The sequence below is a fragment of the Conger conger genome, chromosome 3, assembly GCF_963514075.1.
Source record: "Conger conger chromosome 3, fConCon1.1, whole genome shotgun sequence".
In the NCBI taxonomy this organism is placed as follows: Eukaryota; Metazoa; Chordata; class Actinopteri; order Anguilliformes; family Congridae; genus Conger; species Conger conger.
Window position 1 is genome coordinate 4,667,460 of NC_083762.1, and position 10,349 is coordinate 4,677,808.

The window sequence follows — 10,349 nt, forward strand, 5'->3', positions numbered from 1 at the left end:
TACCCTAAAATGACTCAATATTACGTGGACTGTGGTGTTTGATTGTGTGCCTGCGATTAGCATGTCAAATAGACCAGACCAATCTGACCCTATTATGCCGTACTGCTCCGAGCAATTCATTTACTCATTAACTTTGGCCAGGCAGCCTTGCATGAAAGCCCCCGGAATGAATGCAGGATTAAATTAGTGTGTTTGAAGGTAAGAATATCAGCAATTATTCAGAGGGCCGCCTCTCTATGTTTTCATGATTTTATTTAATTTCCTGTCCATTTAATATTTTTTTCTTTTTTTTTCCTTGGACAGTTTTAAAAACTAATTTCCCTGCTCCTCAGAAATGTGCCCTGTTTAAAGTAACCATGAGGAGCCACGCGGGACTTGTGAAAATGTGAGTTCTCGTCCGGATAGACATCCATGCTGAGAAATCCAGTGATGCCAGCTTGACCCTTGAGCTGGCCAAGCTGGTCATGAAGCTGGTCTAGCTGGGTATGAGCAGGTCAACCAGCTAGTGCTTGTAACTTGTCTGAGTCTGTTTCAGAACATAGCTTGAGCTGGTCAAACCATGTCAAGCTGGGAGCTGGGAGCTGGTTGAGTGCATGGAACCCTGCTGAAAAAACAGCTGGTGGGTGGTTAACCAGTTCAGACCAGATCCCAGCTTGACATGGTTTGACCAGCTGAAGCTATGTTTTGAAAAAGACAAGCTACCAGCAGTGGCTGGTTGACCAGCTCATACCCAGCTAGACCTGCCTTATGAAAAGCTGGTCAAGCTTGCATAGCTAGACGTGTGGCTTTGTAAAAAGTCGTCCCTGCATGTGCTGTGCAAACCTGGGGCGCATTCTGTTACTCAGCATTGGGTATGTCATCTTATGTGCTGTGAGTGGAATATTTTAAGGTGTTGTTTACCCAATTGCCCCTTTTAGTGTTTTTGTTTTTCTCCTAGCAAACAGCGACAGCTTGTCTGCTTTTGGGGGTTTATCGATATTGTTCTACTTTAGTGTTGTTCTCTTGGCCTGTGATTGGATTCTGTGTGTGTGAAAATGTGTCGCAAATAAAAATGAGTCACAAAAAAAAAAAAAAATAAATAATAATAGGCACAGCTGGTGTACCCTTGAGCTAAAGTCACCAAAGGCACCTGAAGTGCATCAGGAAATATCCGGCTGTATAAATGGATTACGTAATATGAGATAAGCTGCGTGAGGCTTTGAGCGGGCGACGCAGAGGAGATGAAAAGGTGTGTGGTTTTTGTGGCAATCCCCCTTTGCGCCTTCAAGGAAGGATTTCCTGGCGGACCGGGGAGACACGTGCATCGCGTGCACGGTCACGGACTTTAAACCACAGACTCCACCGGTGCAGAATAAACGATGGGGAAACTGTGGAGGTTCGCAAGGCTGGAGCCCAATGCATTGATCAGGAGAACTATTAATCTGGAAAAGCCATTGATCTTATACCGTAAAATGTTAGAAAAGAGCGTGTCTTCATGGAGAAGTAATAGTTTCCGATGAACGCCTGGGGGTTTCTGTGTAAGACTGAGCCAATGTGGATTCAGTTTAAAAATGCCACAAATGAAGAAACTTTATTCACACCGATGCGTTTATTAAACCTATAATAGCTGATCTTGGGAATCAAACCTATAAACATAGTTTGGGAATCAATGGCCCGAGTGCTTGTTTAGGCCCCGTGAAGTCTACATACAGGAATGGTAACTGTACAACGTTTCCATATTCTCCCAGTAATTCATTCTACTTTCCAAAAATAATGAAATAATCTCTGACCCGTATAACATATGTTCCACGGCTGAACCGAAATAAAGTTTACTTTAGTTACAGTTGCATTTGTTTTTTTTTTAATTTGTTTTTTTTAAAATGGTAAGCTTTTCGTTGGCCGTTTCCCCGGGGGAATCTCCAGGAATCGGCTCCCTCTGGCCATGAAGTCCACCCATAACTGCCAGAACGCCATTTGGGAAAGGTTAAGAAACCAGGAATAAAACGAATGACACAGCCGAGCAACGAGCCGGGGAACTGCGGAGCAGGACCGGCCCGGACGTCTAACCTAATTGGCCCGTCTAAATAAGGTCAATTGGTGAATGCGACTGCTATATTTAAAAGATGCGTGGGGTGCAGCCAGATTCCGGCAGGTTCTCAGGGGGGGGGGGGGGGGGGGGGGGCGTTGTGAGAAGGAACAGCCACCGTGGAGAATCTGTGCTGAGCGAGCCAGACGGGTGGAGAGAGGCTTCTGAATTTCGGGAACACTTGATTCGATTTTATAATTCATTTATTTGTACAAAAATTAAAACAAAAACAAAAACAAAAAACACATGAGAACATGAAATAAGATAACCTCATAAATAAGATGCAAGACAATTTGTGTGAGAGAGGAAATAAACCCAAAGGGGCTCATAAGAGCCCCCTAAACTATAAACATAAGCATTTTACACAAATAAGAGAAGAGAGGCTTGGTTTGAGTATACGCGTGTGGTGTTGAGTGTGTAAGCTAAAACACGTAGAAGAGGGGGAGAGGTGGAGAGAAGAGAAGGCAAAACGTTACTAGTCTCCCCATCCTACATTTGCCAATAATCTATCCTTAGTTTGGCTTACATAAATCGGCTCAAACCTTTCTCGTGGAAGGATGGATAAGGCAATTTAGCCTAATTATTCGAACGGATAGGACGATACTTCCTGAAACGTCCCGTATTTCACCTAGTCGTGACCGCTCTGTAGACGGCATGATTGTTCAGACCCACGCTGATCCGCGCGGGGCAGGATGCGGTATGGAGATGTGACATCTTCGACCGGAGACCTCCTCCTGTCTGCCTGTTTATTTACGGGGTAATGTCGATTGGACTGCGGTTTTATTATCAATGTGAAGCCAAGGGAAAATTGCCGAGACAATTGGCCCCTCTATTAGATTCTGCACTATTCTTGCGAACCGCAGCGTGGGTGTCGAGGCTCCTGATTAGCCAGTTAATTCCCAGCTGTGCCCACGCCTACGTGGGACTGAGGGGTAATTGCTCCGCGCTAGGAGAAATTCGATAACTTCGTTGTCAAGGTAGAAATAGGTAAGATGTTTGTGTTAAAGCATTGTTACAAGACCATTGTAAATCCCTTCCTATCATTGAAAAGGCCTCACTGTCATGTTTCGGTTTCAAAATATACAGTTGACCGCCCGACACAACGTCATTGTACAGCTATACGATGACGTTGTACATCGTATAGTTGTACAACGTCAGTGCGTTTAAACAGTGTTGTGGTTTGAATGTGTTTGACGGTGCTATTCCTCTCTTGAGCGTTAAGCCTTTTGCTTGCACAAACTTTACCACAGAAATAAAGTAAAAATAGGGCAGCTAGTGGTTAATGTACATGACTGGGACCCGGAAGTTTGGTGGTTCAACCCAGGTGTACCCACAATAAGATCTGCGCAGCTGCTGGGCTCTAAGTGAGATGCTAAAATATATTCAGTACACTTGATATCCTCTGTTAACTACATACCGTGAAGTTCCTGATAATTGAATGTGCTTTGTTTTGCGGGACTGTCTACAAGAGCGAGGCATGCTAGCTGATTTTGACAGCTGTGTGACTAAAAGCCCTTTCTATGCTTCAGTTCAAAATGGGAAGGGCTCCGTTCAGCTGCAGGGCACTGAAGTCGAGAATACAGCGTCAGATTGCTATAAATTGCTTACTATTATTTTGCGAGCTAACATTAGTTAATTGCCTAATGTTTTATTTCCTTTCGGCGATGGTGAGCTGGTGAACTTTTCTTCAGCGATTTTTTAGGCCGCATGAAGATTTTTTCTTTCTCAGCAACCGGGACTATTCCCTTCCCCTTGTGTTTCAATTAATACGTTTGTTTCTAAACTAAAAAATAAATTAAAATCCAAAACGACATTACTCTGGGATAATACCCCATGAATAACACCCTATCATAGGGTTATATTATATTATCCCCTTACTTATTTCATTAGCTAATGCAAAAAGCTCTCCAAAAGTCCAACTTAGCACGATCAGAATAAGAAAAACTCATTACATCGTCATCATTCGCAATGTATTGCCTGAACAGGACCTCTCACAACTGTCACGGTCGTTAGCAAGAATATATATGTATATATATATATATATATAATAATTATAATAATTATAATAATTATAATAATAATAATTATTATTATTATATTTTTCTACCAGCATTTTTTAATTTTTTATTATGTGATTAACTTTTTTGTGTATCAGTATTTTTAGTTTGGTTAGGTAAGCAGTGTTTGGCTAGTTAAGGGGTTTGGGCATACTTGCGTTGTTTGTTTGTTTGTTTGTTTGTTTAAAAAAAAAAAAATCTAATAGGCCCTGGTCCTTATCTTTGTTGTGCAGGTAGCAGTTGAAATTGTACTTCCCTCTAGGGTCTTTCAGCGCACTTATCCCTGGTTATGGGTATGCACTTTGTTGTCCGTCGCTCTGGATAAGAGCGTCTGCCAAATGTCATTAATGTAATGTAATTTTCTTTAGACCTGAAAACTTTAGGCTCATTTACAAGTTCTGACATCCGACTCTCACACACAACGCCAACAGAAATATAAATTGAGGTTATTAAAATGACTACAGTTCAGTTTAGGTCATTATACAATTATGACGATTGCCGTGATAATTATGATAAAAACATGATTATCTACATTTTTGCTGAAACTGGTGTTATTGTTGAAATTGTTCTTGCATTTTTAGATACTGTAATTAATTGTTGAAATTATTTCTGGAGGATGAGAAAAAAATCAATATTTATTTTTCACACAAAAAACATTACATTTTTCTATGCAAGTGGAATGCATAGCAGAGAGTTAACAGTATATAATATAAGCCATATAGAATGCAATACAATACTTATACACAAACATCCACGCACCGTTATCTAACCCTTTCACAGGTCAGAGGTTATGGGATGGGACACATACCAGTCCACACTTACCTGCATCTCCTTGACATGGAAACTCCACACAGAGAGGCCCCAACCTTATTGCTTTGATGCGATAGCACTACCAACTGCACCATAATAATTCATGATAATAACATATTTTTATTTAGCTGATGCTTTTATCCAAAGCGACTTCCAGTTGATTACACTAGGCTGGGGACAATCCCCTCTGGAGCAATGTGGGGCTAAGAGCCTTAAGGGCCCAACAGCTGCACTGATCTTATTGTGGCTATACTGGGGCTTGAACTGTCAAGCACCTTAGCCACAAGGCTATAGGCTACAGGCCTTTGACATTCAAACTCGACACAGAAAGGCACAAAACTTTCTGGCTTTTGATGCGACAGTGCTACCCACTGCGCCATCACACTGGCCTCCGCACAAACGCTTCACGGCAGCAGATACATCGCATTTAGCAGGTCTCAGCCAGCATCGTGCTCTGGCACAGTCTGTTCTTGCCTCTTTGTGTTCCTATTCATAATGCAGTGATTCATGTTGAGCATCTTGCTCAAGGGTAAAACAGGCCGTGCCTAGGAATCAAACCTCCAGCCTTGGAATAGCGAGCCCTTTTCTTTAACCGTTGTGTTACACTGCCCAGTCTTCGTCTTTAGGATGAATTGCTGAAGAGATGCACTACTGCGTTTGATTGGTTTTTGTTTTCACCTTAATATCAGCAACCAATTCAATTTCAGACCCAAGAAACCAGGTGAGGTGAGTTAGCGGATTCGTAATTAACTGCTTTAAAGGTACAATAGATTCTTGTGTTAAAACATTTTGACAAGACCATTGTAAACCCCTTCCTATCATTGAAAATGGCTCACTGACATGTTGACTCACCCTCTGCCTGTGTTTATGGTCCTAAAATTTGGTTTTCAAAATATACAGTTGACGGCCCAGCACTCTGTATCAAAACATTGTATAACTGTACAATAAATCAGGCTCATTGGTTGAATATTCCCACAGCCAATGCCATTTCAACGTCAGCACCTTTACAGAGAAGGGGGAGGGATAAACAGTGTTGTGGTTTGAAGGTGGCTGTTGTTGCTATTCCCCTCTTGACCGTTAGAATAGAAATGAGCTATTGTACCTTTAATTGATCAATTAATCAATTAAGTGCCGAGTAAAAACGAAAACCAGCACACCTTGCAACTCTTTGGGATCAGGAGCGGGGAACTACTGCTATCGCGGTTTGTCGGGATCTGTCAGGGATCACAAGTGTGTATGTGTGTGGAGGAACAGCTTTTGGCTGTGGAGATTCACTTTTTTCGTTCGTTAGCCCTGATTGTTTACTGTTGGAACGTCTTGCACTTCCGTCCCGATTAGGAGATGATTGACAGCCATCGGCTGTTGACACCCCTACAGATAACTCACATGGCTCTTACACCTGTCAAAACATTTCTCTCACCCATGGCTGTCTTTCCAAATGGGGTATCCCCAGATATTAATGTATTGTTGGTGATTATGCTGACTGCAGTTATTCTTAAACACGGTCATGTGGGTAGCACTGCCGCCTCACAGCAAGGAGGTCCTGGGTTCGAATCCCCATCGGCCAGGGCCTCTCTGTGTGGAGTTTGCATGTTCTTCCTGTGTCTGCGTGGGTTTCCTCACACAGTCCAAAGACATGCAGGTTAGGTGGATCGGAGAGTCTAAATTGCCCATAGGTATGAGTGTGTGAGTGAATGGTGTGTGTGCCCTGCGATGGACTGGCGACCTGTCCAGGGTGTATTCCTGCCTTTCGCCGAATGTATGCTGGGATAGGCTCCAGCCCCCCCTGCGACCCTGTTCAGGATAAGCAAGTTAAGATAATGGATGGGTGAACTGACGAGATTAATGTTTTCTCGGTTTCCCCACCTTCATTTATTTTTCTTGAATCTTTTTCTAGCCTCTCCTGATGGGTGGAGCTAGGAGTAGGAAGAAGAGCAAGAAAAATAAAGAGTAAAGAGGAGAAAAATAGTCTCTGAAGTAGCCCGACACAGCTGCAGTGATTGCACTAAATCACAGCGGTGGCCACACCTGTGTGAAGGGTTGGTGCTGCCACCTAGTGGCCCTTTCCTGGCACCGCAGTGCAATGATCACAGCACTGGAGCAGGACTGTCAGAAAAGCAGGAAGGCCAGAGTGGCCTGCGGGGATTGCTATTCTTAACCGGCGATATTTCATCAAATGGAATATGTAAGCAATTTAAACTCCGGAGTGCTGCTTCAGCAATGCGGAGCTCAACGGGTTCCTCTCCCAGAAGCAGGGTGCAGCTCAGAGCTGCGTTCGCGGAAACTAATTCGACACGCGCAGTCATTCTGGCCAATTTTTTTTTCCGGAACGTATTTTCAGAGAAAATAATTTAGCGAATTTATCGCGGGGGAAAAAAAAATTATGCAGAATAAACGACTGGATAATTGCTCACTCGCATGATTTGCATTCCTAAATGACTCGGCGGATCGAGGAGAGGTCAGCGCCGAGCCAACACACACAGTGCGCACACGGATAATTAGGCGGGATGTCTTCGGCAATAATAAACAGCCCGGTCGAAAGCGGCGTGCTATCGTGCTGAAATAATGTAGGCTGGGGGGCCTTTCCTTCCCCCCGGGGCCCATACATCACTCCGAAATCCCGTTCCGGCAAATTCCGCAGATTTTCAGCAAAAGTGGCTTTAAAACCAGCTCCTCCTAAAATAGAGGGACTTAATTCAGCGGCGTGGGTCGAGCGTGCGACCCGGCCGCCGTCGGGAGTGACCGAGCGGGGAGGAGATCGATCCGGCCGCCGCGGCCTCAAACGGGCCGGCTTCTCCCGAGGTCACGTCCGGCTCGTTACTCGGAAGAGCAGGACTCTCGAAAAGAAGTGCCCCCCGCCCGTGAGATTTCGGGTTCTTTCGGCGGTAAAAAAAAAACCAGCCCACGTTCACACACACACACCCCCCCCCCCCCACTGCACTTTCCCAGAACGCTGCTGAGGGACGGGGTTTTTAAGGGACCCCGGGCGATATCCGGGGTCCCTGGCGAGCAGGAGTCCAAGGCCTGAGAAAGCAGAGCAGTCTACGTGTGCCCTGGTCATGGAGTGACTTCAGCGAGAGCTCGAGTTTTCAGAGCTCAATACATCCAGAAACCTGCTTGATTGGACGATGGCAAGACGACTGTCAAGTGCGTCTGATATTTATTTTCTCCGATTTTAACCTCCCGAGACCCGGGAGAAAAATCGTTTTTCACATAATGCAAGTGCCTTGGATGACAGAAATATGTTTGCGGTGAAGATATTTTTCCGTCCGTCCATTATCTGAACCCGGTTATCCTGAACAGGGTCGCAGGGGGGGCTGGAGCCTATCCCAGCTTACATTGGGTGAAAGGCAGGAATACACCCTGGACAGGTCGCCAGTCCATCGCAGGGCACACACACCATTCACTCACACACTCATACCTACGGGCAATTTAGACTCTCCAATCCACCTAACCTGCATGTCTTTGGACTGTGGGAGGAAACCCACGCAGACACGGGGAGAACATGCAAACTCTGCACAGAGAGGCCCTGGCCGATGGGGATTTGAACCCAGGACCTCCTTGCTGTGAGGCAGCAGTGCACCATCCCTGCCGCCCGAAGATATTTTTAAATATACTATATTTCATTAAATTTTGAACTGAATGTCACTCGTGTTAAGTGAAATACAATATAGAGAATGTCGCCAGAATGTAACGTCCGGTCCCAGGAGGTTATATTTTAGTGCTAAGCCTTCACATAACACATTTTCAGCTGAATGAAGAAATATAAAATGGCAGAGGAGGTCAAGTACAGCCCTTCAAAAACACAGGGCACTTCAGATTGCACTGTGGTATTAAAAGCTAATGAAGAATTAGTTACTGTCCAGCATGAATAAATACTAACAAATGGGATTTTTAGATGCCATTTTGTTATTTATGTTATTTATGCAGCTGTTGGGCGATTTTATTTTTTGTGTAATATTTGGTGAAATTCTCTTCACATTCCGACAGCTAGCAATAAACCAACTGCTCTGGGAAAAATTCTGATATCTGTGACTGTCCCTGGACAGATTTTCAGGGACTTCCGTTTGTCATTGCTCCCGGTAGCTAATATCCAATGAGGGAAGCTCTTAGCCAGGAGGCGGGCTTACCTGCCTATCAAAATTGTGTCGTGTGTCCCCGAGAGGCTGACTGGAGAGGAGGGAGTGGGTTTTTCACCGCGGTATACATTCAAAACCTTTCTTCTTCTGCCCAGATTCTGCCCGCGCCCAAAAAATCGCCTACCACAGCTTCAATACTTTATTAAGAATTCACAAAATCCGCCCTTTATGCAAAGCCGCTCCTGATGATTTAACCCACGCTTTGTTTCCGTTGTTTACAGCTGTAATGTGAGGTGAATTCCGTTCTGATTGGATGCGAGATGGTGATTTTGTCGGGAGTAATTTCGCGACTAGGTGGTCATTACGCGGTTTTAATGCACGGATGCGGGGGTGAAGATCCTCTCCATAGAGTGCATTAAAACCCGTAATGACCGCCTCAGAGTGGATTATTCCGCTTATAGCGTGGCCGTTTACCAAAGATAAACATATAAGCAGGAGTCGTCAATATTTACGGCCAATTTGCCCGTTTTGCTGGCATTAACTACTCTAGGCCGTTAAGGTTGTTACTGTTTTACGTGTTGCTATGGTTACATAGGCTGGTTAAGTTCTGATCAGAATAGAGAAGCCAGGTAGGTGGCTAAGTGTGGTTTTGATTATTTTTTAGCTTTGTTAAATTCAAGGAGTAACATGGTGGTTGAACGTAACGCTTGCCAGTAGCCTTTAGGCAACAACAAAACAAATGTGCATATTTTGTATTTTTATTTAAATATATTTTAACAACAGACTGTGCTCCCACTTTCCACACATTGTTGTTTGTTTAACAGCGCAGCGAACCGTCCAAGAATTATTTGAACCCAAAATCAAAACTATAATGCCATATAAACCACAGGCAGACTATAAACCTATAAACCTATAAACCACTATAAACCACTATAAACCACAGGCAGAGGGCGAGTAGACATGTCAGTGAGCCTTTTTCAATGATAGGAGGGGATTTACAATGGCCTTGTAACAATGTTTTAACACAAAAATCTTACTTATTGTACCTTTAACCAAGTCCCCTTTCTTCAGGCGTGCAGGTCGATGAACGGTTCATTCTTTCAGACGAATACGGCGAGAGAATACTTGGGGTCCTTGAAACTTATTTTTATTGTCTCGGTATCACTTTGGCTGACTTATTACACTCGATCAATGGACGCATTCAAGGCCATTCAGCCCTGACCTCATCAGCCTTTATTTAACGAGGTTTGTGTCATTCCTTCATTAAATTCATATTCTCAAGGTTCATGTCTCAATGAAGTTGCCTTCTGTTCGGCACAAACTTTGTTAAAATCACTG